This window comes from Oncorhynchus kisutch, linkage group LG10 (genome assembly GCF_002021735.2).
Source record: "Oncorhynchus kisutch isolate 150728-3 linkage group LG10, Okis_V2, whole genome shotgun sequence".
Lineage (NCBI taxonomy): Eukaryota > Metazoa > Chordata > Actinopteri > Salmoniformes > Salmonidae > Oncorhynchus > Oncorhynchus kisutch.
In genome coordinates, this window is record NC_034183.2 from 48,670,041 (window position 1) to 48,694,150 (window position 24,110).

General features: G+C 44.7%; 1 pseudogene; it reads right to left on the minus strand.

Annotated features, from left to right (window-relative positions):
• Positions 1-390: 390 nt before the first annotated feature.
• Positions 391-22,572, minus strand: LOC109897564 (integrin alpha-IIb-like; annotated as a pseudogene).
• Between the last annotated feature and the right edge of the window lie 1,538 nt (positions 22,573-24,110).

Sequence of the window (24,110 nt, forward strand, 5' to 3'; positions counted from 1 at the left end):
ACCTATTGTTCACCTAATACCTTTTTTGCACTATTGGTTAGAGCCTGTAAGTAAGCATTTCACTGTAAGGTCTACCTACACCTGTTGAATTCGTCGCACGTGACAAATAAACGTTGATTTGATTTGATTTGAACAAGAAGCCCATTGCAACATTTACAAACCGTGTGAAACAGTTTAAAACTCATAAAAAGGGTGGGCGTCTGTGTCAAAACAAATAAATACATAAAACACCAGGGTTTCCAGGGTGATACAGTAGTTGTTTATTCTTGCTTGTCCTCTGTGTTTAGGGGCATCTCAGCGTATTCAGACTGTCCAGCCCCAGCTAGCTGTTCTGCATTATCATCATCATCACACGGGGGATGGTTGTGATTAAAGAACCCCACCTGAAGCACAAACACAAAACATTTACATTTCCACATATTATTTTCTGATTCAGGTTTCCTATGTGTGTCATTGAGGTCATTCTCCTTTATGTCCCTTCCTTTTTTTGTCTCCATACCAACCAATAGTTACAGGTTTGAGAAAAAACATATAATTCAAAAAGATTGAGTGATCAATACTTAGATGATAGCTGAGTAGCACCATCTAAATGCTACCCAGTTATGGGGCCCAATCTTGCACCACCTGCTGTTTTAACTATGTCAGTATATTGCCTTTCAGAAGATCAGAGCTAGCAGAGCGAGGAGGAAAAGGCCAGAGACCACAGCCACAATGATCCACCACACCGGCACCTCCTTCTCTCCATCAGGAGCCCTCCACACCACACTGGTCTGGGTCTTCACACATATACACACATAGTCAACTGGCTCCAATTCAATTTGTCCAATGACTACTGAAGAAATGGTTGCTTTGTGAGATATGGTTGTGTGTACATGCCTCAAGTAAGTCATTTACGTCATTAGTGAATAAATGTTGTCTACACACAAGCAGAAGTGGAAATGGGAAACTTTGGTTCATTTTTTACCTCAGCCTGTCCACTTGGCAGCTCTTCAGGCTGGATCTTAGAGGGCATATCTATAACCGCATAGCGTGCTGTAGAGTAGAGGACATAATTCTCATGAGGCCTCTAGGGGAAACAGAAGGAGGGTTTCATAATCATTATGGAATAATGTCAAAGAAGTAAGATCCTACAAAATGCTATCTCAATTTGATGCAGAGCTGTCTTCGAGCACTTTTCCTTTCTGCCTATGATTGTAGCTATGGTGAAATATTGTGTGGAAAATATGTCACTGTGATATGCTATAGGCTCCCGTATTAGTCTCTCTCTCTCTTTTTCTCACCTCCAGGAAGGTTTGTACCCAGAGTCGGGACATCACATTCACCACATCGCTCCAGTCTCTTTCCAGACCTTTGGCCTCACACACAAACCTCAGACAGGTATCTCCACTGGTGCAGTTCTGTGGAGAAATCGAGAGAGGACCACACCGAAGTGTCAACGTTTTCCCCCATGACACATCAATGGAATGTCCCCATCCACTTGAGAGATGCAATATTTTGTTGTACAACCCCCTCTTGTGGCATATATAGAATATTGCAAGTAGTCTCTGAAATTGCAGTCAAGTGGAACTAGCCTACTGTACAGCATCAACTAAAGACAAGACAGTTTGATTGTACACGGATGCATGTCATTATGTTAATCGCATGAAGCGACACTTGTTTACCACGTGAACGGTCTCTTTGCGCTGAGGCTCCGGCCGTTCCACCTCATTCTGTTTAACCTTGTACACTCTACCAACAGTAGCATTCCCGGTCTTAACCAACTGCCAAAACAAAGGAGTGTTTCCCAATTTCATATAACCAAAACATCATCAAAAGAACAATAGAAAACATGGTTTTGCTTTCCCTTTAAATAAAACATAATAAATGGAAAAAACATGGTTTTTCTGTTACAGAAAGAGTTGCTGTCTGGCATACTGCAGGGCCACAACATGGCAACCTCTCTCACCTGATATGGGTCGATGTCAGAGGAGTCAGTGTGGCAGATGAGGAAATCCTCGGAGGCGTTAGCGAACACATCGAGCAGTAAGTCTCCATGGTGATGGGTGGGGATCTCTACTACCACCCTGGCGTTGACCATACTCGGACCCAGGTTTCTCAATGGAGTGTTTCAACACAAAAACACGTGCTTTCAGATTTTACTCACTAAGTTGTATCTCATTGTCTTTGTATAAATATGAAATCACGTACACAAGCGTACTCTATAACGGCCTTTTGAACTCTTCAAATAGATGTTATGCATTTTGGCCTAAAACTGCACCAACCTCAGAGAGACCGATGTCTTAAACGCTTTGTTTCTTTTCTGAGTGAACCACTGAGTGAACCATATAAGGTTACCTCATAGACGTGTTCCACTAGCAGGCCAACCTCCTCCAGGTCAGCAGGCTGCTCCTTCTGTTCCCACTTGGCAATGGGCAGGACACACACTGGAGAGGAGCCCCTGTCCAAAAAACAACAGGCTACAAAGGTGGACCAAACGCTGAGGACAACACTGAGAACATTAGCCTGGTCCTAGATAGGTTTGTACTGTCTTAACAACACTTATATGGTTGTTGTCATGCATGGCAGTGCAGACAGTAGATCCGGCATCCAATAGATTGCCTCATTTCTCACTGATCTTAGTGGGATATAGGGATCAGACTGCTTCAGGATGCTTCATTTGCACCTCTTATTCATATAGTTAAATAGTCCTAAATAGACAATTAGTAACTACATGTCCTGGGAAAGCCAATAACTACAAGGACAAGAGGAAACCATGCTGTTACAGTACCGTAATATGCTCACATTAGGACAACATCTTCCAATGGCAAACATCACTAATCCCTTTTGGATGTTAGATATTCAGTCTGCTACTAGTCTGGCAAGGCAGCTCTGAATTGTCACACAGAAAGTGTGTCTCAGGAGTCAGGAGGAGTGCTCATTTCCATGGTAGAACAAAACAGCACAGTTTATGGCTCTGAGGATAATTGGAGGACAATAAGGAAGGCCCACCCACCCCCGCATCTCCAGAGCTGCCTCAGCGAGGACATCGATCCTCAGATGGGCCACATTATACTGTCAGGATTCTGGCTGTTCTTGCTAGAGATTATAAAGGAAGGAAGAAGCTGAACGAATGTTGAACATTTCCCTTGTGTCATTAGAAAAGCCACAAATCTTCAGGAGACACCTTGAATGTCTAAAATACAGACAACTGGATTAACAAGCATGTCAACTATATGTATCTCAGAGACTCTAAATATGCCTTATATTGTGTTAATTTCTCCATTAAAATGTTGTATTACAAACACAAAAACAATGCCTTGGTAGCATCGAGGGCATTAAAGTCACAAGACGGGACGAAAGTGTTCTTCTCAACCTTTTGATCTGTAATGTGAATGACACGTGGCTTTCCACCTTCTCCAGGTTCCCCACGCTGAATAACAGACCAGCCTGGAGCTACGACAGACAGAGAGAAAAACATACTGTACAGTATCATTCAGACTGACAACAGAGCTATTGCAAACACATAGTCACATCCGTTGACAGTAAAGACCCAGAACGGCCGGAAGCCTCCTTGATGCTTTCACACATTCACAGGAACCCAGAGCACACATTGACATGTCTGGGTAACACATTCACACCTCTCCCCTTGCACTAGCTATGGTTAGTGGTTACCACAGAAATCCTATTGAATTACTATTATTCTATGTGTAATTCTATGCCAATGGGTCTCCATCGGTCTCTGCTTGGCACTCAGATAGCATTATGGATATTAGATTAGTGTCCTGTCTTTCAAGCTGCCTCACACTACAGAAACAGGAGATAGGCTCCTGCTCCAATGAGCTGTTCTGGCTCATACAAGGCACATGAAAGGGTTTTTACTTTCACTATATTTAATTACATGGTGGTTACCTTCTGGCCCTGCTTCATAGGGTTCCCCAGCTCACAGACCACCACCACTGTCTGGTTCTCCTTCTGAGCACAGATCAACCTGCTGAAGCCCTGGGAGAGTTGGGAAACTCATTATATAGTACACTATTTTTGACCAAGGCCCATGAGGCTCTTGTCAAAAGTAGTGCACTACTGTATATAGGGAATAGGGTCCCATTTCAGATTCAGACAGTGTGTTTTACATAGGGCCAGTAGGTATTGCTGACCATGTAACCTGACAAGCAAAACTCTGTGCTCATAGTTTTTCCTGCAGGTCACATGCGTGGGCCAGCTGATGTCACTCTGTTAACAATTCCCTTTTATTATGAACAGGAGAGTCACAGTCACCTCTCTGTCAGTCACCATACTCTGGTAGTGTGTGTTGGCTGGTGGGCGTATTTCCAGCTCGGTCTCGTAGGGCCCCTCTCCTCTGTTCTCCGCTGTGATGACCAGCAGGGCAGGGTGGTCATCCCCTATCAGAAGATGGTCGGTACCTCTGAGGATGGGTCAAAGGTAGAGGCGTAAAGGGTTGTATAGTAGACAGGAATAAAATGCTCTAACTAGACAATCATTTCCCTGATATTCAGTTACCTGCATGGTTCGTAGTACAAATAAAAAGTCATATGTAACCCTATTTTCCCTCACACTGATCTCATGAGATCTCCCTTGGCCAATGTCTTGAAAATGTAGAGTGACCAAGAAAACAGATGACACTACTGAGTGATGTGGAACTCAGGGGAGTTTGACACTCACGCTTCAGAACTCAGCCTCAGGTCAGGGACACAGACATTGTCCTCTCCGCAGTCCAGAATGATCCTGGTCTGCACAACACACAGACACATACACACATTTTTATACCCAAAGAAACAAACACATTTGCTAATTCATAGGTTGCAACTATGTAATTACCACTTATAAAATGTTATTCCTTTGCAAACTAAAATGTATTAATACATTAAGAATGTGATGTCACCTGTGCGACCACATCTCACTGGCCATGCAGTATGGTCTCCTGGGAGTTGGAGTTGGACAGGCTGTAGTTCAGGGAGATGAAGATGGGGCTCAGCTTGTCCTTGAACTCTGACTCATGCTGGAAAGAGAGACAGGATGCAGTACTGACATTGATGCAAATTACCCTCGATTCAATTTAAATTCAGTAAAGATCTACTGCAGTTTAGTGGATCATGTAGTGTTAAGACAATATCAATCTACTCCCCTTTCAGGTTTTTCTGTTGCCACTGACAATGGCAACATTTTTGTGAGGTTACTAATTATATTGTGATTGGAGCCTGTTCTAGTGTCACGTCAATGAATGGCCACTTGGGAGCATCAGCTTGATAAGAACACTGCTGCAACATATGATGGTTTTATTTCAGGTTTTGAGCTCTGACCATTGTAATACAAAATGGAGGCCTATAAATTGGCTAAATTGGCACAAGCAACCCACCCTTAGGTAAGTGGTTTGGTTCCTGCAGACCACTCCCACATCTCTCTGAATGGTTAGCTGGAAATACTCTCGGGGCAGATTTGTGTGCAGAAACAGGGCCCTCCTGGCCATTGGCTGTGTAATCGCATCTAGAACTACAAGAGTGGATTTAGAGTATCTTGAACAAACAGAAAACTCAAACTCAAGGAGAATATGTATGTTTCCTCAGGAACAAATGACTTCAGTATGCATCTCCTACCTATCTCCTCTGGAATGCTGTGGCCAGACACACTAATGCACATCATGACTGTGAAGCTGTAAGGAGAGAGACAGACCACATCAGTCATAATGTTATTCTTATTTTACAATAACAAATTCACACAACACCACGGGAAAGACCAGTCTCACACAGCCAGGAACTGTCCAGGCATGTCACACATCTCAGTAATATGTTAGGCACCTAGAGGAACACAGGAATTCTACATAGTGCCAATACGTGCATTCTTGCCGTGCCCACCACTATTTGTCCATCAGCAATGTTCTTACCAGTTGGCCAAAAATACAATAACATTCCTGCAGCAGTGAGTTTGGTTAATTACATAGTCACGGGAGGTAGGGGTGCTGATGGTGCTGCAGCACCCCCTGAAAAATCAGAATAAAAATAATATTGATTAAAAAAATAAAATAAATGGTCACAAATGTATTGCACTGGACCCTTAATAGGGCTGTATTAGCGGACCAATATAGTGTCTGTAGTGAAGGGCACCACCCCTCCCCTCAAATAAAAAAACAATATCAAATATACATCATAATTAACGCAACACCCCCATCCCCAAACAACTTCTCGAGGCTATGGTAAATGCCGACACTAGCGGTATGATACTCTGGTATGAGAATAATCTTTACCAGGCCACAGGCTCGTTGGTGGTGGTGCGCTCACACTCCTTCACATCTGGGTTCAGGAAGTCAGGGTAGAGGGAGAGTTGGGTCTTTGCCATCACCACGGCTTGAGCCCTGGTACCACCCCACACAGACAGAGAACAGACGTTCTGGGCACATTGTGAATGCAAATGTTAAACTTCGACAGATAACATTTCTCAAGTTAATTTAAAGTAACAAATAAAGTGTTTGTTTACCTCACACTACTGTACCGGTACACAGCAATCTTATTGACTCCCCATGCACCAACAATTAGATTTGTGAGGCCACAAAGATTGATAGTAACAAGTTGCAAGCTCTTATTTTTCTAGTCTTGAAACAAGAAATATAGGGTCATGAAACAGCTTTGGAATGTACATTATCGATAGCACTTTCTCATGAAAGGGTACCAAAAAAATAGTCAATGGGATTGATCGCCCTTTGGTAACAGCCAGGACCTCTGCTTTCATATCACAGTGACTCCTAAGAAACTCAATGTAGGAAACAAAACTATTTTCAAGGAAAGAGGTCAACTGAAATTTAAAAAAAATAATAATAGTTTTCACAGTGACCAGTTTGTCTCAAAGAGTTTAACTCTAACGGCCTCACTGGGGAGTGTCTTTAAAAGCCAGAGGTGTTGCACATCAAAAAGCATTGCTGTGTTGAGAGTAGCTCACTAGTCTCCAAGGGACACCAAATGTATCTCCATTAGGTTCTCTCCCCCGGACAAATGTCGGCCCCTCCACTGGATGAGTGACCTTTCTGTTTCTCTCTCGTGTGTCCAAGAAACTTTGGCTTTGCCTCCAGGGGACTTTTTTACTGGGGCTGAAAGGAACGAGGACTTTGTTAAGTCGTGGCAATATGTCCTTGGGTAGTAGTCAGCTACAAAGAAAAGGACAACAGAAATCTTTGCTGTTGCTGTCGTTGAACTGCGCCAGAGGCTGATGGTTGGAGTCGTAAGGGAACAGAGTGACCTCCAAGTGATCTTACAGTTTGACATCTCCAAGTGGTCTTGGCAGGATTGACACTGTGGCTTGACAAGAGAGGTAGGGACATTGTTGGGAATTGTTGGCGGAGTAAGGTTTGTTGTTCCATAATTTCTCAGATCCTGATGAGATTATTATTTCACGATTGTGGGCTAGAATGAATTACTTCGAGTCAAAACACATGTATAACCCAAATATAATCAAATCCACATCTATTTTAAATCAAGGTAAGCAAGTGTCACGCCTTGGTCTTAGTATTTTGTGTTTTCTTTAATTATTTGTTCAGGCCAGGGTGTGACATGGGTTTGTGTTGTGTTTCGTATTGGGGTTTGTAGTATTTGGGATCGTGGCTGATTAGGGGTGTTGTATAGGCTTGGCTGCCTGAGGCGGTTCTCAATCAGCAGTCAGGTGCTTCTCGTTGCCTCTGATTGGGAACCGTATTTAGGTAGCCTGAGTTCGCTTTGTCTTTCGTGGGTGATTGTTCCTGTCTCTGTGTTGTGTCACCAGAAAAGGCTGTATTAGGTTTCTCGTTCCGTTTGTTGTTTTTGTATTTATTTAGTTATTTCATGTATCGTCACTTTTCCTTCATTAAAGATCATGAGTAACCACCACGCTGCATTTCGGTCCGACTCTCTTTCAACAAACGAAGAACGCCGTTACAGAATCACCCACCGCATACGGACCGAGCGGCGTGGTTACAGGCAGCGACCGCAGGAAAAGCGAAAGGAGGACGTTATGGACAGCAATGGCATGGAGTATACGACGTGGGAAGAAATCGACAGGTGGGCGGCCGACCCAGAGAGAGTGCAGGAGCCCGCATGGGATTCGCTGGAACAGTGCGAGGAAGGCTATAGGCGAATGGAGTTGGAGAAACAGACACGGCGGCCAGAGCGAAACCCGAGAGTCACCCCAAAAAATGTATTGGGGGGGGGGCTCAGAGGGAGAGTGGCTGAGTCAGGAGATGGACCTGAGCCAACTCTCCTTGTTTATCGTGAGGAGCCAAGGAGGAGACCAGAACCAGAGCCGGTGTTAGAGGTGAGCGAAGCAGAGACTGTGAAGGAGTTAATGGGGAAAGTGGAGTGGAGAGTAATGAGGGAGTTGCTAGCTTGGTGCTATAGATATCATATTCGTCCGACGGATCGTGTCGGGGATTTGATGGCACCTGAGTTAGCGCTCCATACTCGTCCTGAGGTGCGTGTTAGTCGGCTGGTGAAGTTGGTGCCAGCCTCACGCACCAGGCCTCCTGTGCACATCCCTAGCCTTGCACATCCTGTGCCACCTCCACACACCAGTCCTCCGGTAGCAGCTCCCCGCACCAGGCTTCCTGTGCGTGTCCTCGCTCCAGTATCACCAGTGCCCGCACCACGCATCAGGCCTACAGTGCGCCTCGCCTCTCCTGCTCTGTCGGAGTCTCCCGCCTGTTCAGCACAGCCAGAGCCTTCCTTCCCTCCTGCGCTGTCGGATTCTCCCGTCTGTTCAGCGCAGCCAGCGTTTTCCTCCTCTCCTGCGCTGTCGGATTCTCCCGCCTGTTCAGCGCTATCAGAGCCTTCCTTCTCTACAGCGCTGCCGGAGCCTCCTGCCTGTTTGAAGCAGCCTGAGCTGCCAGTCTGCAGGGTGCTGTCAGCCTGCATGGAGCAGTTAGAGCTGTCAGTCTGCATGAAGCAGCCAGAGATGTCAGTCTGCAAGGAGCTGTCAGTCTGCAGGGAGCTGTCAGTCTGCAGGGAGCTGTCAGTCTGCAAGGAGCTGTCAGTCTGCAAGGAGCTGTCAGTCTGCAAGGAGCTGTCAGCCTGCATGGAGCAGTCAGAGCTGCCAGTCTGCAAGGAGCTGCCAGTCTGCAAGGAGCTGTCAGTCTGCAAGGAGCTGTCAGCCTGCATGGAGCAGTCAGAGCTGTCAGCCTGCATGAAGCAGCCAGAGCTGTCAGTCTGCAAGGAGCTGCCAGTCTGCAAGGAGCTGCCAGTCTGCAAGGAGCTGTCAGTCTGCAAGGAGCTGCCAGTCTGCAAGGAGCTGCCAGTCTGCAAGGAGCTGTCAGTCTGCAAGGAGCTGTCAGCCTGCATGGAGCAGTCAGAGCTGTCGGTCTGCAGGGAGCTGTCAGTCTGCAGGGAGCTGTCAGTCTGCAAGGAGCTGCCAGTCTGCAGGGTGCTGTCAGTCTGCATGAAGCAGCCAGAGCTTCCAGTCTGCAAGGAGCTGTCAGCCTGCATGGAGCAGTCAGAGCTGTCAGTCTGCATAGAGCAGCTAGATCCGCCAGTCAGCCATGATCTTCTAGATCTGCCAGTCAACCAGATTCTTCCAGATCAGCCTGTCAACCAGAATCTTCCAGATCTGCTAGTCAACCAGAATCTTCCAGATCTGCTAGTCAACCTGAATCTTCCAGATCCGCCAGCCAGCCAGGATCTACCGGAGCCTACTACCTACCTGAGCTTCATCTCAGTACTGGGATTCCTCTCAGTACTGGGCTTCCTCTCAGTACTGGGCTTCCCCTCAGTTCCGGGCTGCCCCTCAGTTCCGGGATGCCCCTCAGTCCCGAGCTGCCCCTCAATCCCGAACTGCCTCAGTCCCGAGCTGCCCCTCAGTCCCGAGTTGCCCCTCAGTCCCGAGCTGCCCCTCAGTTCCGGGCTGCCCCGCAGTCCCGAGCTGCCCCTCAGTCCCGAGCTGTCCCTCAGTCCCGAGATGTCCCTCAGTCACGAGCTGCTCCTCAGTTCTGTGGGGTTCTGGGTGAGGACTATTAGGCCATGGTCGGCGGCGAGGATGGATTATCCCAGGACACGAAGGGGAGGAACTATGACATTTATGGAGTGGGGTCCACGTCCCGAGCCGGAGCCGCCACCATGGACAGACGCCCACCCGGACCCTCCCTATGGTTTTGAGGTGCGTCCGGGAGTCCGCACCTTGGGGGGGGGGGGGGGTTCTGTCACGCCTTGGTCTTAGTATTTTGTGTTTTCTTTAATTATTTGTTCAGGCCAGGGTGTGACATGGGTTTGTGTTGTGTTTCGTATTGGGGTTTGTAGTATTTGGGATCTCGGCTGATTAGGGGTGTTGTATAGGCTTGGCTGCCTGAGGCGGTTCTCAATTAGCAGTCAGGTGCTTCTCGTTGCCTCTGATTGGGAACCGTATTTAGGTAGCCTGAGTTCGCTTTGTCTTTCGTGGGTGATTGTTCCTGTCTCTGTGTTGTGTCACCAGAAAAGGCTGTATTAGGTTTCTCGTTCCGTTTGTTGTTTTTGTATTTATTTAGTTATTTCATGTATCGTCACTTTTCCTTCATTAAAGATCATGAGTAACCACCACGCTGCATTTCGGTCCGACTCTCTTTCAACAAACGAAGAACGCCGTTACAGCAAGCCCACAGTTTCCAAAGAGTTTGTTTTCAGACTAACCTGGGTAGCCATTTAAATCAATGTCAGTGGCTCCTCTTAGGGTGAAGCCAAACTGTGCTGGAGAGCCCGGGGACCGGAAGGGACTCTCAATGACCTGGGTGTACTGGGGAGACAGTCAAATCAAATCAAATCAAATGTATTTATATAGCCCTTCGTACATCAGCTGATATCTCAAAGTGCTGTACAGAAACCCAGCCTAAAACCCCAAACAGCAAGCAATGCAGGTGTAGAAGCACGGTGGCTAGGAAAAACTCCATAGAAAGGCCAAAACCTAGGAAGAAACCTAGAGAGGAACCAGGCTATGTGGGGTGGCCAGTCCTCTTCTGGCTGTGCCGGGTGGAGATTATAACAGAACATGGCCAAGATGTTCAAATGTTCATAAATGACCAGCATGGTCGTATAATAATAAGGCAGAACAGTTGAAACTGGAGCAGCAGCACGGTCACATGGACTGGGGACAGCAAGGAGTCATCATGTCAGGTAGTCCTGGGGCATGGTCCTAGGGCTCAGGTCCTCCGAGAGAGAGAAAGAAAGAGAGAAGGAGAGAATTAGAGAACGCACACTTAGATTCACACAGGACACCGAATAGGACAGGAGAAGTACTCCAGATATAACAAACTGACCCTAGCCCCCCGACATATAAACTACTGCAGCATAAATTATGGAGGCTGAGACAGGAGGGGTCAGGAGACACTGTGGCCCCATCCGAGGACACCCCCGGACAGGGCCATCGCTAGTCCCCATGGAGATGAAAACCCTTCCTTCAAAGCCCGAGGATGGGGCTCCCACAGCAACATCTGAGAGAGAGGGGGAGAGCGAGAGAGACAGAAACACTTTATAGTGATGAGTAATCCTTGGACAGAGTGCATTGAAACACTGCCATAACAAAAGCATTCCCCACCATTAGAAAATGGAGCATTTCAATCATGAAATCAAAGATTGTTTCAGAAAGGAGATTAAAGTGTTTTGCAGAGGATATTTTCACATTTAATATCATTCCTTGTTTAAGTTACAGCGAAAAGCAGATACTACTGATTCTGCTGCCCCTGAGGCAGTTACTATATTAGAAGGGAAGATACATATATTATAAGTCAAATGACTGTATATCAGAGCGTCACCATTAAAACCGTCATTGTCCAGGGGGGGGGGGGGGGGGGGCGATGGTGCTGCCAATGTGTCCATACACCTGGGAACCTGGTCTGGTCTGGCTTGGAGTGGAAGGTGGAGCGCCCTCTCTGCAGGTACACACTCACCTGGGAAAGGATTACACACATCCATTATCTCGGAGCAAGTGCTGGGTATATAAAAAAACATTGTTAATAAAAGGTGAATGGAGACTGCACACTATGCTCACATGTTATAGATTTATTTGATAACATTTTGACCACCCAGGGCTCATCAGGTTTTCACTCACCTCCTGCAACTGCTGGCCCGACACACGCTCCATGAAGAGGGGCGCCCCGATTAGGATGTCATCTCATCTGTGGTGAACAGAGGACAGAGCAAGAATGGCTGGACATTCAATCTCTTTTTTCATGGTTCCTCGAGACAGCAAGCCGGCGACCAGTGGCTTTAGATGTTATCAGATGGTTGATTCATGTTTAATGCTTCAATGATTATGGACTAAAAAAAAGTAAGTAAGAGAGTTCTGACATACCCATCATTGTTAAATATCAGTTACTGCAACGCTTTGGCCAAAGTAAGAGGCCACCTGCAAGATGAAAGTTGCATGTGGTTTTGAGTGGACTTACATTGCTCATCACTCAGATATCAACACAAAGCCCTATCTGTATAGACATGTCACATAGTGATCACTTCTTCATCACTCTCCTGTAAACAAGTAAATAAAAATAAAATATGAATAGTCTCAACTGAGAGCCTAAGAATGTGTATTTCACTCCCAAAAAGTCAATTGTATTTCCATTATAGATTTTGAACTGGATACAAAACCAAAACATTAGCTGACATCACTCTCTAATAAATTAACATTAAAAGTAAATGATCATAACACCATCGGGAGCCCTTACTGAGCCTGCTGTGTTGCAGTCATTAGGCACTCCAACCAAATAATCTGAAACAGAAAATACAAACTTGTACTGGATTTTAAACACAATAAAACAGACTTAATTCATTCATTATTGAGAATTATTGAGAACCTTTTGCATCTTGTACAGCTGTCACTATCTCTACCAGTCACATAAAGTGTAGGAAGTGTAATTTTATAGCCTGGGCACCACTCTGTAGCCCAATGTGCTAACATTCCAATCCTCGTTATGGTAAAAATGAACCAATGTTTGGCATGACAATGAGTTGGAATGATAGTACAAACTGGGACCAGGTTAGTAATTATCTGGTTGTGTGAACACTTTTGACGGAAACTTTCTTTCTCACCTGGTATGGAGTCTCCAGTAAACTCACCAGCGGCCACAGAATAACCTGTTGGTGAACCAATGTAATGCATCAACCTTTCTGGTTGATTGAACTAATGATAATGTCTCTGAATATCATTGGACCAAATATTTTAGGCCAGTGGTTCTCAAACCTCTTCTCGGGGTAGCACACCTGATTCAACTTGTCAACTAATCATCAAACCCTTGATTCGGTGAATTTGGTTTGCTAGCTCAATCATCAAACCCTTGATTAGGTGAATTTGGTTTGCTAGCTCAGGGCTACAACAAAATTGTGAAACATCTGGGCGTCTCTGAGTAGAGGCATGAAAACCATTGCTTTAGACCACAAGTCTTGCGTGTAACTCTCTTACCATGGTAACGATCGTATCCACCAGTCTCAGGGGAATGGGTTTGTCCAGCCACATAAGGTTTGGCATTCGGGCTCTTGGCACTGTTGACAATGTCAGGCAGTCCTGCACTGATGATCTGACCTGCAACAGAAAGGTTAAGCACCGCAAACAGCATTTTGAGAAGACACTTTAGTAATGTTTATACATATTTATACATATGTATTCCATAATATTCCACGGTAATACTAGTAAACTAAAGCAGACAGGTTGCCTCCCACATGAACACTGTTTGACATTGTTTACCAGGACTAGTAATTTGATAATTCATCATGCTCAGTCATCATCAACCTTCCCGGAGACATCCTAACAACAGGGCTGTTAATGTACACGTTTATCCTAGGAGTGTTGATGAAAGCAATAATGGAAGCCACCATAATAATGGAAGCCACCATAATAATGGAAGCCACCATAATAATGGAAGCCACCATAATAATGGAAGCCACCATAATAATGGAAGCCACCATAATTATGGAAGCCACCAGCCTAAGAACCATATATGGTGACATTTTATATTTCTTGTATTTTAGTGTTTGTCCACCCCATTTTTGGTCAGTGATCCAGCAGCAGAAGCAACCGACCCCCATTTCCCAGCAGCCTCAGCAAGTGTGGCATCCAGCTCCAATGACCCAGCAGCAAATGTTATGCCCCAGCAATTTTATGCCCTAGCAGTTTTACATCAGTGTGGTAGGCAATCTAGTTTAACCAGGCTAATCATTTTGTTTACACACTCTGAAACACCAGATGGGACATGTTACCTTGAAAGTAGTAGCCTCCAGGGGCACCAATAAGGAGCCTTCCCTTCTAGAATAGTACAGCAAGAAACAAATCAAATCATTGTTATAGATGGTATCATAACACTGTTGGCGTAATGACTACCTGACAGTATCATAAACTATTTGGATCTAACAATTACTGATCTAATCTGCTACATTACTGTGTAATATACAACCTTATATGAATCAAAAGGATCAAGTTTGATGAGAAATGTTTGGAGTGCGGGCACCTTTGTTATGTCGGAGATAAATCCCACTTCACAGTATCGTCTGTCGAATCAATATTAGGATCAATGATGAAAGCCCACAGACTGGAAAAGAAACAGCAGGCAAACTTGTGAACATGAAGTCAACTGCTGTTTTAAGAAGGAATACCCTAGTAGTTCTGTGGCATAGCAGGGACAATAATCCTCCTTTTGAGTGGACAACAGAGGAACCTGTTACTGTACTGTACAGGTACTAATGGGATGACTAAGATCTCTTACTGTACTTCAGGACTTTGTAAACCTTCTCAGTCATGATGTCTCTGCAGGGGGAGATGTTGACCATTTCCCCTGTCAGTGTGTTCAACACTAGGCAGTTCCCCACTGGAGTGTTCTGGGCCTCATCACGTTCACCCACGTCTATCACGTTCCAGTGGAACAGGGGGGCACAGGCCTGGCGCAGGGGGATGGAGGGAGAGAGAGAAGGGAGGAGAGAGAGAAAGAGAAAGAGGGGGAGAAGGAAAGTGATATAGAGAAAAGGAGAAGGGTAAATCAAAGTGATGTAGAGAATGACAGCAAGAGAAAGAAAGTAAATTAAGAAGGACCAGAGGCATACAAACATTGATAGAAAAAGAGAGGGGGGTCGGTGGTCGGGAGAAACAAAATGTTAGAAGGAGAATGACAGTGCGAGAGGAAAGAAAATACATTAACGCTACAGAACATTCTAGACGATTCTGTGCTTCCAACTTTGTGGCAACAGTTTGTGGAAGGTCCTTTCCTGTTTCAGCATGACAATGTCCCATTGACAAAGCGAGGTCCATACAGAAATGTTTTATCGAGATCGGTGTTGAAGAACTCTCCTGCACAGAGCCCTGACCTCAACCCCATCAAACACATTTGGTATGAACTGGAATGCCGACCGCGAGCCAAGCCTAATCGCCAAACATCAGTGCCCAATCTCACTAATGTTCTTGTGGATGAATGGAAGAAAGTCCCTGCAGCAATGTTACAGCATCTAGTGGAAAGCCTTCCCAGAAGAGTGGAGTCTGTTATTTAAAAAAAATACATATATTTCACCTTTATTTTTTTAAATGTTATTTATTTTTATTTTACCTTTATTTAACCAGGTAGGCAAGTTGAGAACAAGTTCTCATTTACAATTGCGACCTGGCCAAGATAAAGCAAAGCAGTTCGACAGATACAACGACACAGAGTTACACATGGAGTAAAACAAACATACAGTCAATAATACAGTATAAGCAAGTCTATATACAATGTGAGTAAATGAGGTGAGAAGGGAGGTAAAGGCAAAAAAGGCCATGGTGGCAAAGTAAATACAATATAGCAAGTAAAACACTGGAATGGTAGTTTTGCAGTGGAAAAATGTGCAAAGTAGAAATAAAAATAATGGGGTGCAAAGGAGCAAAATAAATAAATAAATAAATAAAATACAGTTGGGAAAGAGGTAGTTGTTTGGGCTAAATTATAGGTGGGCTATGTACAGGTGCAGTAATCTGTGAGCTGCTCTGACAGTTAGTGCTTAAAGCTAGTGAGGGAGATAAGTGTTTCCAGTTTCAGAGATGTTTGTAGTTCGTTCCAGTCATTGGCAGCAGAGAACTGGAAGGAGAGGCGGCCAAAGAAAGAATTGGTTTTGGGGGTGACTAGAGAGATATACCTGCTGGAGCGTGTGCTAAAGGTGGGAGATGCTATGGTGACCAGCGAGCTGAGATAAGGGGGGACTTTACCTAGCAGGGTCTTGTAGATGACATGGAGCCAGTGGGTTTGGCGACGAGTATGAAGCGAGGGCCAGCCAACGAGAGCGTACAGGTCGCAATGGTGGGTAGTATATGGGGCTTTGGTGACAAAACGGATTGCACTGTGATAGACTGCATCCAATTTGTTGAGTAGGGTATTGGAGGCTATTTTGTAAATGACATCGCCAAAGTCGAGGATTGGTAGGATGGTCAGTTTTACAAGGGTATGTTTGGCAGCATGAGTGAAGGATGCTTTGTTGCGAAATAGGAAGCCAATTCTAGATTTAACTTTGGATTGGAGATGTTTGATATGGGTCTGGAAGGAGAGTTTACAGTCTAACCAGACACCTAAGTATTTGTAGTTGTCCACGTATTCTAAGTCAGAGCCGTCCAGAGTAGTGATGTTGGACAGGCGGGTAGGTGCAGGTAGCGATCGGTTGAAGAGCATGCATTTAGTTTTACTTGTATTTAAGAGCAATTGGAGGCCACGGAAGGAGAGTTGTATAGCATTGAAGCTTGCCTGGAGGGTTGTTAACACAGTGTCCAAAGAAGGGCCGGAAGTATACAGATTGGTGTCGTCAGCGTAGAGGTGGATCAGAGACTCACCAGCAGCAAGAGCGACCTCATTGATGTATACAGAGAAGAGAGTCGGTCCAAGAATTGAATCCTGTGGCACCCCCATAGAGACTGCCAGAGGTCCGGACAGCAGACCCTCCGATTTGACACACTGAACTCTATCAGAGAAGTAGCTGGTGAACCAGGCGAGGCAATCATTTGAGAAACCAAGGCTGTCGAGTCTGCCGATGAGGATGTGGTGATTGACAGAGTCGAAAGCCTTGGCCAGATCAATGAATACGGCTGCACAGTAATGTTTCTTATCGATGGTGGTTAAGATATTGTTTAGGACCTTGAGCGTGGCTGAGGTGCACCCATGACCAGCTCTGAAACCAGATTGCATAGCAGAGAAGGTATGGTGAGATTCGAAATGGTCGGTAATCTGTTTGTTGACTTGGCTTTCGAAGACCTTAGAAAGGCATGGTAGGATAGATATAGGTCTGTAGCAGTTTGGGTCAAGAGTGTCCCCCCCCTTTGAAGAGGGGGATGACCGCAGCTGCTTTCCAATCTTTGGGAATCTCAGACGACATGAAAGAGAGGTTGAACAGGCTAGTAATAGGGGTGGCAACAATTTCGGCAGATAATTTTAGAAAGAAAGGGTCCAGATTGATTTGTACTGATTTGTAGGGGTCCAGATTTTGCAGCTCTTTCAGAACATCAGCTGAATGGATTTGGATTTGGATTTTAACCAGGTAGGCTAGTTGAGAACAAGTTCTCATTTACAACTGCGACCTGGCCAAGATAAAGCATAGCAGTGTGAACAGACAACACAGAGTTACACATGGAGTAAACAATTAATTAAGTCAATAACACAGTAGAAAAAAAAGAAAAAAAAGAAAAAAAATAGCAGCACAGGGGAGAACAAATACATAATAATGGCCATGATTTTGGAATGAGATGTTTGATGAGCAGGTGTCATGTAGTGTATATGCTGGTATTACTCTTATATTAAATTGGGCAAGGTATGTGGAGCTGGAATGGCTTTTCATCAGATGCTTGTCTGAAATCCCAAAGTGGTTAAGATTTCCCTTCACTGGAACTAAGGGGCCTACCTAACCCGAACCATGAAAAACAGCCCCAGACCATTATTCCTCCTCCACCAAACTTTACAATTGGCACAATGCATTTGTGCAGGAAGCGTTCTCCTGGCATCCGCCAAACACAGATTCGTCTGATGGACTGCCAGATGGTGAAAAGTCATTCATCACTCAAAAAAAAACGCATTTCCAGTGCTCCAGAGTCCAACGGCGGCGAGCTTTACACCACTTCAGCCGACGCTTGGCATTCCGAATGGTGAGCTTAGGCTTATGTGTGGCTGCTCAGCCACGGAACCCATTTCATGAAGCTCCCGACAAACAGTTATTGTGCTGATGTTGCTTCCAGAGGCAGTTTGGAACTCGGTAGTGAGTGTTGCAACCGCGGACAGACGATTTCTACGTACTACGCACTTCAGCACTCAACAGTCCCATTCTGTCAGCTTGTGTGGCCTAGCACTAGCACTTGTTGCTCGTAGACTTTTCCACTTCACAATAACAGCACTCACAGTTGACCGGGGCAGCTCTAGGAGGGCGGAAGTTTGACAAACTGACTCGTTGGAAAGGTGGCCTCCTATGACAGTGCCACATTGAAAGTCACTGAGCGCTTCAGTAAGGCCATTTTACCATTAATGTTTGTCTATGGAGATTGCATGGCGGTGTGCTCAATTTTATACACCTGTCAGCAACGGGTGTGGCTGAAATAGCCGAATCCACATGTTTTTACTTACTTTCATGTATACAGTGTAGTTTAACAGATACCATAAAAACGATGCAACGCCTACTGAATGATGCAAAGTCAAAACTTAACAAATAGTACACTGCAATACTTACGTTTTGTTGCTAAACTGATAGAAATCTGCAGAGAAGCCAAAGAAGCTTCCCTCAGGGCCAGAGAACTCAGTGAAGTTAACCAGGTTAAGGTGTCAGAGTAATGTGGGAGAGCAAATAGCAGGAGACCCATCATTTGTATTGATGTATGAATGCGGTGTTCCTCCATCTTTTTCAGCTCTAACGCTTCTCTATCTCTGTCAACTCCCTCACCTAAAGGTAAGTACCCTCGCTGCAAGTGAAACTGTAATCCAAATTCCTTGCCAAATGTGTTCTTCCTATGTGAGTAATTCTTATCATCTTCGTTTGTTTCCGCAAGGCAGGGAACTTACACAGTAATGTCGAGAGGGCTGTCATAGGTAGTGCAGAGTTGTTGATGGGAGGTGAAGGATTTTTTTCTTGCTAAGCGAAATTTATTTGCGGCTCTCATTGCATTGTAGTGAGTGGAGTGTAACTAACTGCTTCCTGTAGATAGGACTTTGCAGAGAATATTTTGCACAATGAAGTGAAGATATGGGAGTCTGTCAGAACAGAACTGCAGCTCTCACACACATTAGCACATACATTTATAGTGTTATATTAACTTGTAAACAATGTCTCTCATAGCACATAGATTAATTTTATAAAATTGCATTAAGTACACGATTCAAGAGTGTGCATAACCAACGTATAAAACTATTGTGATATTGATCCAAATACAATGTTTTCTATTTTCTTCTCTCAGTTGGGAGCGAGAAAGAGAGAGAGAGAGGGAGAGAGAATGACAGAAGCACACACCGACACAGACACAGATACAGACACACAGACACATGCACAGTTCAGGGTTGCTGGGTTTGAGATATTAATTAAGGAGTCAATGGTCAATTACACCTAACCCTTTCCTTCCCAGATGAGTCCTCCCCAGGTATTCATGGAAACAGATGGACAATTTAAGTGGACCTGACACAAAATGACTCCTGTAGCTTCACACTCATTTAACAACCCCCTACCCTGTACACATGGTAGGACGACTCATAAGTTTGGTATGTTCAGCTTTAATAATCTTTTGCACAGAGGACATGAAAAACATTACAGTATGTTAATTTCAATATAGTGAAAAACAAATGTAAAATAATTATGTAATAAAGAACATTTTACTGAGTCATACAGTTGTCATTTAAATATGTATTACAGGACAAACCCCATGATAGTGTTATATAAAAACAGATTTCATAGTGATCTGTCCCATAATGTGAATGACTACACAGCTGGTACCCCCTACTTTAACAGACCTGAATGAAATCACCTTGGACACTCATTAACATTTCTAGGCTTTGGTCTGAATATAAATGATCTGCTTTGATAGATGGTTCAACACCTCCGAGGTACAAAGATGCACAAAATGAAGTCAAACGAACAAACAACATGATTGTGAAGAACCTGAGATGGTTGATTAGTGTTTTGTTCAGTTCTTAAATGTATCAGAACTAGCCGGAAAGGAAAAAAACAGTGGACAAATACAAAAGAGAGGGGAGAGCTGTCTCCCAGAAAATATAGCAGAATATATCATTATAGCTTAATTGTAGATGTGCATGAATACTGTAGATGTGTACAACTTTCAGGTTTCTTCACTCATCAGTACTTATGTACACCAGTGGTCAGGTATCGGATAATGGTTTGTGGTTCACTGGTCAACTGTGGTCAATGGTTGGAGAATGGTTAGAAAATGACTTCCATCTCTACTACTCCACGGTGTGTTCCAAGGTTTGTTTGGGTCCTTCGGAAACAGTTCTTTAAACTCTGGAAACCAGTCCCCCAGGGCAACCCCATCGTGGGTGGAGCACGAGATCATGTGGTAGGCCAGCTAGTAACGCACACGGCCCCACCCAATACACCTGCAGAGGAGAGAGACACATACAGTAGGTCAATTTTGTGAGTAGATTTGAATGTGTGCACTCTTTGGTGCAATGTTAGTTTATAGCATCAATATACTTTTGTAATATGTTTGAATGTTTTCATGCAGCTCTCACACACTATCATGTGAATGACTACACAGCTGGTACCCCTACTTTAACAGACCTGAATGAAATCACCTTGGACACTCATTAACATTTCTAGGCTTTGGTCTGAATATAAATGATCTGCTTCTACAGACGGTTCAACAAATGAAGTTAAACTGACAAACAACATGATTGTGAAGAACCTGAGATGGTGGATACGTGTTTTGGTCAGTTCTGAAATATCACAGAACTATCCAGAAAGGAGACGAGTCAGTACATTCAGGAAAAGAGAGGAGAGAGCAGTCTCCCAGAGAATACAGCAGAGTATATTTTCCCAGCAACATTGAAGATGTGCATTGAATACTGAAGATGTGTACAAATGTTGAGTTTCTTCACTCAGTGGTACTCAACGATGGACCCAGCTAGCACGATCACTTGGATAAATCAGTGGCAAGTGGTCAGATATCAGAGAATTGTGTGTGGTCACCTTTGCTGAATGGTCAGAGAATGGTAAGAGAATTGCTTCCATCTCTACTCCACCGTGTGTTCCAAAGTGGTGGGCTGTTTGTGTGGATCCTTGGGAAACAGTTCCTTAAACTCAGCCAACCAGTCACCAGGGCAACCCCATCTTGGGAAGAGCACAAGGTCATGTAGTAGGCCAGCTAGTAACGCCCCCACAAACAGCCCCACCCAATACACCTGCAGAGAGAGATACTTTTTTTGTCAGTAGATTTGTCTGTGTGCACTGTTGTGTGATCTTAGTAAACAGCGTCAATATACTTTTGTAATTTCATGGAGCACAATGAGAGATAGTCAACTTGTGTTTTGCCAGACTCACCCAATGGTTATTACATTTTAAAGTGACCATAGCAGGACCAAAAGACCTAGCTGGATTCATGCCACAGCCAGTGTACCATATCTGGTCAGAGGTAGAAGGTAAAGAGAGAGAGAGGTAGAAAAAGAGAGAGAGAGTGAGGGGCATGAAATCAAAAGATATGTCATAGGAAAAATGTAAAGATCTACAAAATGTTTTAATTGGCAAAATCCATCAAATTACCCATATAAACTCTATTATGGCCAGACAGAATTAGAACTAACACAATTAGGATCTGGCATCTTCCTTACCGCTACTAGATTTCCCAAAGTGACAGACAAGCCGGCCACTACAGGACCCAGAAGGTGGAAGGTTGATTTGGGTCGAGATGTGACGAGGACACAGACTACCAGCTGAAAGGTGATGGCTGTTTCCACTGAGAAGGCTTGGCATGGGTGGACACCCAAGGCTACCTGGAAAAAGAAACATTTTACAGATATCAGACCTGTAACTCATTGAGTAATCTTTTTTTTTTTTTATAAACAACCATAATCAATTAAGCCCACACAAAAATACAAAGATATTATTGGCAAAACATTTCTAATAATGACTTTTCGGAAGCTATAATAACACAGAAACACAATACTTCACTATAACCTGGAATCAAATAAAAATGAATTAGACGTGACTCACCTTGTTCAGCCCCAGATGCGCTCTGAGCGGGGCAGGCATCATTCCCATGAGAAGGGCACAGGCACAGAAAGCACCCCACTTAGAGGACAGCTCTCCAGGGGCTCACCCTCAGTCCTGCAGCCAGAGCCAGGGTCACAGCCGAGTTCAAGTGGACCCCTCCTCCAGAGGTAGCAGGACCCACGCACACAGTCACCAAATCCACAGAGGCCCCAAACGCCAGGGTCACATGCAAGGGGTCAGGGTGGCACTCGGAGAGGGGCTGGGCGTCCGAATGAAAGGATGGGTCTGACTCGGAAGACAAGGCATGGAGATGATGATCACTGGTGGGAAGCTGGGGCCATAGCACCAACGAGGCCAGACTGGCGAAGAGGAAGATGGCAGTGCCCACAAATTCACACAGGAGGTCCCAGAGGAAGGAGAGTGTCAAAACGTTTTTCAGAACCAGCACCAGACTGGAAAGGACTTGCATGATGGATGAATGAATCTCTGTTTCTCTGTTGTCCTGTTTCTCTGTTTGTTTGTTGCTCTGCCATGAAACACATCCAGGAGTCAGCAGCAGCAGAACCAAACAACCACAAGGGACTGCAATGGGAACCTACACCTACCGCTGTGTCACGCATATATCAGAAAGGTGGTCTCTTTCTTTTCCCGCTGAGATTATTCACCTGTCCCCTCAGTATACTGCTTGTATTGTGATGTGTACTGTAGGTGGGTAAGGCTGGAGGGGAGGTGAGGAGGCTTACATTAGCTTAGCCAATGCATATTTTGGCTTTCTGCTTTTCCATACTCTCAGATGGCTGCCGGTAAATGTCGAGTGGTGTCTTCTTTCCGGGGGGCCATAGATTTACCCATAGGTAATGAGGGGCCACTAGCTAGGGGCCGCTAGCTTCTGGTCTCTCTTTGCAGCTGGGGGTCCCCCCTCTTCCTTCTTGCTTCCTCTTCCCTCTTGCTGCTAACTCTCTCATATACACCCTTGCCTCTGTTTCTCAAAGAAAAGTGCTTCACCACAGAGGATTATAGGGTCACCAGATAGAAGAGGAGTGTGGCTGAGGATTGAGCTGAGGATTGAGCTGAACAAGCCAAAGCCAACTAACTGATTTGCAATTAGTGATGCCCTGGGATTCATCCAAAATGTGTATTTTCCTGACCTGGGGTCAACCAGAGTTTAGGGTCAATTTATGTAATTTTAAATAAACTGATCAAGATACTGTATATTCTGTCCACCCCAAAACAAGCCAAATACAGCATTTTAAGCCAGCGTAGTAGGTAAAGGGTGCCAAGAGAGGGAGCTCTCTCATCACAGAGAATGGCCAGGGAAGTTTTACTGTAACTGAGAGACTAAGAGAGGGTGGGGGGAATTAAAAACAACCACAGTAAAGCATGTAAAGGTCAGTTAGGGCCAATGGCAGTACAGTTATACTGAGATTCCCCTGCAGAGATAGCTTCCTACCAAGGTCATGGAAATTGATATAGTAGCTGAGACTGGTTGAGTAAGGACAGAGATAACAGTGTAAAATATGGTAAGGCGAGATTGTGTTTCAACAAAATGTGGAGATGGGGGATGAATGTAGATGACAGGGAATGTCATAGTAGAAGACTACAGTATGAGCCTTTAGAATACAAAGTATAAGTTGGTGTGTGTGTGTGTGTGTTAATTAACACGGGGAAGCTATTGAGGCATGCATTTCTGAAATGTTCTTCATATATTGAACATGAGGTGGGCATCTTCAAAAGGTAGCCAACAGTCTTTTCTTCCTTATAATTAGAACAAAAGTTAAGAATGGCTAGGTGGGATTCATTGTACCCTACTGTGAAGATACTGAGCAATGAAATACAGTATATAGATGAATTGAGTTAGTGTAGAATTTGCTATCCTTCAGTTATTAATCATTTCTCCATCATCTATACCGATTCCTGCCTCCTTGTCTCCCCATTCTCTTGCTTTCCTGTCTTAGTTCCTTAGTTTCGACCAGACGTCATCGCGCACATGCACTGCCACTGATCTCT